A 7796-nucleotide genomic window follows, 5' to 3' on the forward strand; every position below is an offset into this window, starting at 1 on the left:
CATTAGAGATCTCATGGCGCTATTCGAAAAGGGAAGGGAGTTTCTTCCGCTGCCTTGCCCAACATTCACCCGGAGGTAAAATTGGTCACTCGCTCCACCGCCGATGTGGAAAATGTCAATGGACAAATTAGCTTCCACATTTCGCCCACAAAACACACACGCAGGCACACAAATATATAGTGAATTCACTTTAAAATATATTCCGTAAAGCAATTTGAGACGTCTCAACGACATGATAAGGCGCAATATCAAATGCATGGATTATTATTATTATTATTATTTACAAGTTGCTGAGGCTTTTTTTTAAAAAAAACTTGGGAGCCACTTATGTAAAGGGACAAAGCAGCTTATCAGCAACAGGACCGATGGACAAATATCTTAAAACATACCAGCCTCTTAGTAAGTGATGGGAGGGGGCAGAAATCCCTCGGGAACAGGGAAAATTCCCTGTTTGTTTGGGACACGGGCAGTAGGAAGTGGAGCAGATGTATCTGAGGTGAGCAATTATTATCTCGGGAAAGCGAATGCGCCAATCAACTAACAATCAGGTTCCTACTTACCGCTTGGCAAACAGAGCCCCGTGGAGTAAGGAAACTTGCCTAAGGTTTCGCCCTGCCCGGGAATCTAACCTGGGTCCTCTCGCTTGCGAGGCGAGTGCTGTAACCACTGAGCTTCAGGACTCCACATGCCACAGCTCTATGTGATTCAGGACAAGGCAATGCTCTAATTGAATCTGCTTTGCTGACTCTCCAGACACAACATGCCCCTCCGTAACCTCCCGAGTGATTTACAGTGCGGCAAGCAGCTCTTTCAATAGGTTCCTGTCACTGAATGCTTCTCATTATGTCGGACACTTTTCATTCAATTAATGTCACGAGGCACATCCCCAGCAGTGAAAAAAAATCGCATGTGCCCTCATGACAATAATTCCTTCTCCTCCTCATCTCTCCCTTCCTTTACGTTTCTTTCACTCTCCCACCTAATTTCTGTAATACCCTTCTCTCAGTCAGTTCTCTCCCTCATCTCAGTCTGTCTTTTTACTCTTCTCTTTCCTGCTGTGTGTGTGTGTGTATATGTCATTAGAATACATTAGAATATACAGCACAGAAACAGGCCATTCGGCCCAACTGGTCTACGCCGGTGTTTATGCTCCACATGAGCCTCCTCCTGCCCTTCCTCAACTAAGCCTTCAAGCATAGCCTTCTATTCCTTTCTCCCTCACGTACCTATCGAGCTTTCCCATAAATACATCTATGTTATTTGCCCCAACAACTCCTTGTGGTAGCAACTTCCACATTCCCACTACTCTCGGTGGGAAGAAATTTTTTCTAACTTCCCTATTTGATCTATTTGTGACTATTTTATATTGATGGCCCCTGGTTTTGGTCTCCCCCACAAGTGGAAACGTCTTCCCTATGTCTACCCTATCAAAACCTTTCATCATTTTAAAGACCTCTATCAGGTCACCCCTTACCCTCCTCTTAACCCTCGGTCCCTTTGCTCCTCTACTCCATTTAGGTTTTTATTTTCCAGGATGTATGTGACTTCCTTACTCCTTCTACCAAAACCTACCACCTCACACTTTCCTACATTGAAATGCATTTGCCATTTAATTGCCCATTTAAATGTCTGTGTGTGTGTGTGTGTGTCGCGGGTCATTGGTAATAAATAAATCTCAGCAATTGTGTGGAAAAACAGTTTCTCTTTTTCTCTCTCCTGCTCTCTGTTTGTTTGTGTATTTGTGTGTGTGTGTGTCACTCTCTCTGCTCCCTGTGTAGTGTGTGTGTGTGTGTGTGTGTCTGTCTGTCTGTCGGTTTCTTTGTCCAGCTCCTTACCTGTCTGTTTTAACTTCAGGTCACCCACACTCTGAACCAACTGTAAAAAGATATTTCACATGTCCTGCCAACTCAGCTAATGATTTCTAATGACTGTCTAATTAGCCGCATGTGCCTCACACATAAGTCTTACTTTCACAACTGAATGTAGAACAGGTGGAATTGACTGATGCTGTTTCCAGAAACGTTGGTATTCTCTTTGGTCCGTGTGTTTGTAGCCAATTATCAGTTGGGTTCAGTTGCTCAAGGCAATGAATGCCTGTGAGACGTACCAGCATACAGTCACTACACTTCACAGCAGTTCCTAACAAGTGTCCGCCCAACACAAATTATTTCCAGGTTAAGGTTTTCCGCTATTCTCAGCAGCCTTCAATTTTAAGGCACAGAATAGATGAGGACAAGGTGTTGATTCAAACCTCGGGACAGTCAACAGCAACAACTTGCATTCACAAAGCGCCCTTCAAGCGGAGTGGCATCTCAGAGCGCTTAACAGTGGCGGAGCACGAGGCTGAGCCGGGGGGAGGGAGGAGGTCAATCTACTCGAATGCCCTCCTCGCTGGTCTCCCCAGCTCCACTATTCACAAAATTCAGCCAATTCAAAACTCCGCCGGTTGCATTCTCACCCGCACTAACCTCCGTTACCTCAGCCCTTGTCAAACCCCTTTGGCTCCCTGTCACAGAACGGATCGGTTTCTTGTATTTAAATCCCTTCACGCCCTGGCACCCCCCAACCCCCCCATCCTGATCGCTCCAACCGGTTCTCTCCCTACACCACAACCCACTGGCTCCAGCCTCCTTGGACCCTCCGCCCCACCATCATAGGCCACGCTTTCGGCCACCAGGCCCCGAAGCTGTGGAACTCTCTCCCTCAATCCCTTCGCCTCGCCTCCCCGCCTCTCTCCCCATTTTCAGGTCGCGCTTAAAGACCCGCCTCTTCGACCGCCACCTACGGTCACCTTCCCCCTCCCCCCCGCCCTCGGCGCTATACAAATGCAAGTTGTTGTCGTCGTCGTTGCGAAAGAGGAAAGTCTTCAGTCGTGATCTTAAAGAGGGAAAAAAGGGGGTAAGGCAGAGGGACTGTGGGAGAGAGTTCCAAAGCTTCGGGATTCAGTGGTTATAACTGACAGGCGGGAGGGAAGAAAAGGAAACATTTTAAGAAGCTCTCAGGGCACAAACGTGCTTCACAGCGAATCGGCACGTGCTGGTGAAGAATGCTGAATTCTCGAGCAAATGTGATCAACGTAAAAGCCTGCTCAGAAAGGGATTTGTTGGCATAGAAACAGACGGGAAGAATTAAGATGGTGAGAGGGGGCTGGGAAATTCATGCGCACAAAGGGAATCAGGTGGTCTGTCAACCAGGGCAGCTCCACACCTGGGCCTGAGCACAACACACAACAACAACTTGCATTTACACAGCGCCCCCTCACACAGGGCAGCGCCCCAGGGCGCTTGACGGTGGCGGAGCACGACACCAAGCCGGGGGGGGAGGTGACCGTGGGCACGGCCGAAGAGGCAGGTCTGCAGGCGCGCTCTGAAGATGGGGAAGGAAGGGGACGAGGCGGAGGGATGGAGGGGAGAGTGCTCCGGAGTCTCGGGGCGTAGTGGCTGAAAGCGCGGCCGCCCAGGGTGGAACGGAGGGTACGAGGGACATGCAGGAGGCCGGAGCCAGGCGAGCAGAGGCAGCGGGTTGTGGGTTGCGGGGTAAGCGGGTCGGGGAGGTGGGGAGGTGCCAGGGCTTGAAGGGATTTGAAAGCGAATGTGAGGATCTTGAAATTGATCCGCTTGGTGACGGAGAGCCAGTGGAGCCCGGCGAGGACTGGTGTGATGGGGGTGCGGAGTTTAATGCGGGCAGCAGAATTTTGGATCAGCTGGATCCTGTGCTTGGTGGAGTTGGGGAGACCGGTGAAGAGGTGAGAAGGCGCTGTATCAAGTGCAAGGATTATTATTATTATTATTTAGCAATCCCATGCGTTAAGAATGAAAAACAAGTCACAATCAGACAGCAGCGCTCCATTCAGTTTAGAGTAAATCACGATTCAAACCTACTGGTGACTGTTTTTGTATATACTGTATATATAATATATCATTGCGATGGCCCATAAAAGGATTGGAAAAATAAAGAGTGCAGCTCAAATCAGTAAATCAACCCTTAGGTCAACAGATCTTTATTTGTGTTTGAGATTTAAGTTGCGAGAGATCACATTCTTATCAAAACACAAAATACCAGGAGGGGAACGGAGGTCTGTTTTCCTTCACACAAACACTTCTCTTGTTTATGGAATAAACTGCGAAGCGCACGCTGTTAATGAAAAGCATCATTATAGTGTACCTACACTTGAAGGTTCTCGCCTTGTTATTCTTAGGAACAGGATTTCACTGTGAAGCAGCTCTGTGAATGGTCACAGCTGCTGAATATTCCTGACTTCAGACCCTCCCACCCCTTATACTGACTGCCGCAGTGTAGGCAAAACACAGGCCAGATTGTACGCCACTGAGTGTGAGATATAATGCCGATGTAGGCAATGGCAGGCTCTGTTTTACGAGGGAGCAAATCATGTGCACGTTAGTGTGCAACAACCCCTGTGTACACTATAACAAATGGATCGATTGTATGTTAGAGGGAATTATATCATTGTGGAAGCAGATTTGCTTCGTGGTAAATTTAAGCTCATATTTGCGGGGCCAAATTCATCCTCAAAAGGGTTAGTCTGGGAGTGAGTTTGGAAATGAGTAAACACTGCTGTTTACCGTGCAGTAAGTAGGAACCCGGCTGTTAGTCGATTGGCGTATCGCTTTCCGAGGGTAATAATCCCTCGAAAAAATAATAATAATAATTTGGTCATTCAAACCACGTACTGTTTGCGGGACCCTGCTGTGCACAATTGGCTGCCGTGATTTGCACACAACATACACAGTCAATCCACTTTACAATATAAGGCGCTGTATGAAATTCAAGGATTATTTTTATTATTATTATTGTGCTAGGGGTCAGTCTGGGAGTGAGCTGGGAGACGCAAGGCGTACCAAGCTGGGAGTGGAGTCAGATTAATTAGTTACTCTTTACTCTATAGTGAGTTTATGACCCCTGTTCATTTAATTAGCTTCAGGATTGAAGTAATGATTAAATCAATGCGGTATTTCCTGAGGGAGATTGGAGATACCAGGGACAATGGATTACTGCAGGACATAATGCATTTTAATTACATTTTATCATTTTTTTCTTTTGGTGATTTCTGTGCTCGTCGTGACCAGAGGAGTCAGCGCATTATTTCAGACACTCAGGTGTTCTTTCCCACTGGTTACTAAAGTGCGTCTGCCTGACTGGCGCAGTGGGTAGCACTCTCTCGCCTCTGAGTCAAAAGGTTGTGGGTTCAAGACCCACATCGGGACTTGGAATCACACAGTCTAAGCTGACACTCCAATGCAGCGCTGAGGGGTGTTGCGTTGTCGGAGGTGCCGTCCTTCAGATGAGGCATTAAACCGAGGTCCCGTCTGCCTGTTCAGGTGGACGATAAAGATCCCGGGCGCTATTTGAAAAGAGAAGGGAGTTTTTCCTTGTGTCCTGACCAACGATCCCCAAATACAATTGGTCCTGGCTGTTTGTGGGACGTGCCACGCACAACTGGCTGCCACATTTTGCTGGGAAAATACAGTCACTACACTTTATAGCATATTCTGTAAAGTGCTTTGAGATGTCTGAACGACGTGATGAGGTTCTATATCAAATGCAAGGATTATTATTATTACTAATATTACCAGGAGACCTGTAGCTCAGTAGTTAGAGCACTCGCCTCGCAAGCGAGAGACCCGGGTTCGATTCCCACCAGGGAGAAACCTTGGGCAAGTTTCCTTACTCCACACACCCGCCTGATAATAATCCCTCAAGAAAAAAAACAACAATAATTTGGTCACTTCAATCCACGACCGTCTGTGGGGACGCTGCTGTGCGCGATTGGCTGCCGCGTTTCGCCCACAAAATATACAGTCAATTGACTTTGCAGGATATTCTGCGAAGCGCTTTGAGACGTCTCGAAGACGTGATCAGGCGCTGTATCAAATGCGAGGATTAGTATTTATTTATTTATTATTATTATTATTATTATTCTCAGCAGACCAGATATATCAGGTCTCAAGTGGATATAAATAAACCTGTTTGGGTTTTTAATCACTTGCGAGCAGAAATTTCATGTTCATAAACATCTCCCCCACTCCTTCCCCCCCACCTCACCACCCCCCCCCCTCCCCAGCTCTCCCCCCCCCGGGCGTAGAGATGATCATCAACACTGACGCGTGGCGTTGTCTTGGTTACCTGCACAGATGGGGGTTTAAAGAGATCCCGTTCCCATGACAACCTGCACTCTGGTTCTCATCTCCTGCAACAATTGTGCGGTCTTTTCAGAGCGAGAAACGAAATGAGAACCGACAGTTCCCAAATTATTTTCCTGACATTATTTTCCTGACGTTTTCTTGGGCCTCAAGTGTCGTCTTCCAGCAAAGCAAAATAAAACCAAAGCCCCTGGGTCTCTCTGCCCTCCCCTCCCGCCCTTTGGAACTCCATCTCACACCCTCCCCCGCTTCGCCCCCCCTCCCTCCCCTCCTTCACGGTCCATCTCAAGACCTTCCTCTTCGACCGCGCCTTCGGTCACCTTCCTACTCCCACCCTCCTTACCCTTCACCTCTCCTGATCCCGATCCCCAACTCGGGTCCAAATCCCTGACTGTCTGGCGCTTTGGGACCTCCTCCCAACGTGAAAGGTGCTGTGTAAATGTAATTAGGTGTTATGATATTCTTTGCCTTTGATACACCGCCTTATCACGTCTTCGAGACGTCTCAAAGCCCTTCACAGAATATACGGTAAGTGAATTGACTGTATATTTTGTGGGCGAAACGCGGCAGCCAATTGCGCACAGCAGCGTCCCACAAACAGTTGTGGATTGAGTGACCAAACTATTATTATTTTCCTTGAGGGATTATTATCAGGCGTGTGGAGTAAGGAAACTTGCCCAAGGTATCGCCCTTCTGGGAATCGAACCCAGGTCTCTCGCTTCTGAGACAAGTGCTCTAACCACTGAGCTACAGGACTCCACGAGCGCCGGTCTGTTTGCCTCTGGAGCTCCGGCTTCTGTCTCGCAGTACTTGCTCCGGTGCAAACCGAACGGATGATCCAACTCCCAGGTCGAGACTTGCCGGATCCGGAAGCCGGAAAGCCCCGCACTTGTACATCATCAGTTGCTTCCACTAAGGGCAAACTAATCGCGTAAAAAGAGACACCGTGTGAACAGTGCTGTACGTGACAGGCTGGAGATGCTAAGCTATAATCTCTGGCTCACTGTCTGTCTTCCCATCAAAGATACTCTTACTTACAAGATCTTACTCAGAGAGAGAGAGAGAGAGAGAAAATATACAGTACATTCATCATCAATTCTTTCAATCAGACGATAAACAGTCAGGTTCCCTCTGTGCGTGTTCAGGTCAACGTTAAATGATCCCATGGCGCAATTGGAAAAGAGAAGGGAGTTTCTCCAGGTGCCTTGTCCAACAACACCCCTCCCCCCACCAACCCCTCCACCCCCCACCACCAAATCAGAGTGATTAGTGTAGCTCAGTGGTTGGAGCATTCGCCTCGCAAGTGAGAGGACGTGGGTACGATTCCCGAGGGGTGAAACGCTGGGCAAGTTTCCTTACTCCACACGCCTCTGTTTACCTCGCAGTAAATAGGAACCCAGGTGTTAGTCAAATGGCGGATCATTTTTCCGGGAGGAACAATCCCTTTAAAAAGAAATTGGTCATTCAATCCACAGCTGTTTGTGGGACACTGATTATGGGTGCTGTATCAAATGGAAGGATAACTGTTATTATTATTATTATTGTTAGACATGGATGGCAGACAAGGAGACAGGCAGCAGCTCTGATACTGCCACCCCTGGAGCTGCTATCACTCACTGAGGCTCACGTGTGAAG

At 48.0% G+C, this 7796-nt stretch overlaps 1 non-coding gene across 1 annotated transcript; it reads right to left on the reverse strand.

Moving 5' to 3' along the window:
* Positions 1 to 6846: 6846 nt before the first annotated feature.
* Positions 6847 to 6918, reverse strand: trnal-cag. The gene has a single exon. It is a non-coding gene; the product is annotated as a tRNA-Leu (tRNA).
* Positions 6919 to 7796: the final 878 nt, after the last annotated feature.

The sequence above is a fragment of the Callorhinchus milii genome, unplaced genomic scaffold (genome assembly GCF_018977255.1).
Source record: "Callorhinchus milii isolate IMCB2004 unplaced genomic scaffold, IMCB_Cmil_1.0 Scaffold10, whole genome shotgun sequence".
Taxonomy (NCBI): Eukaryota; Metazoa; Chordata; class Chondrichthyes; order Chimaeriformes; family Callorhinchidae; genus Callorhinchus; species Callorhinchus milii.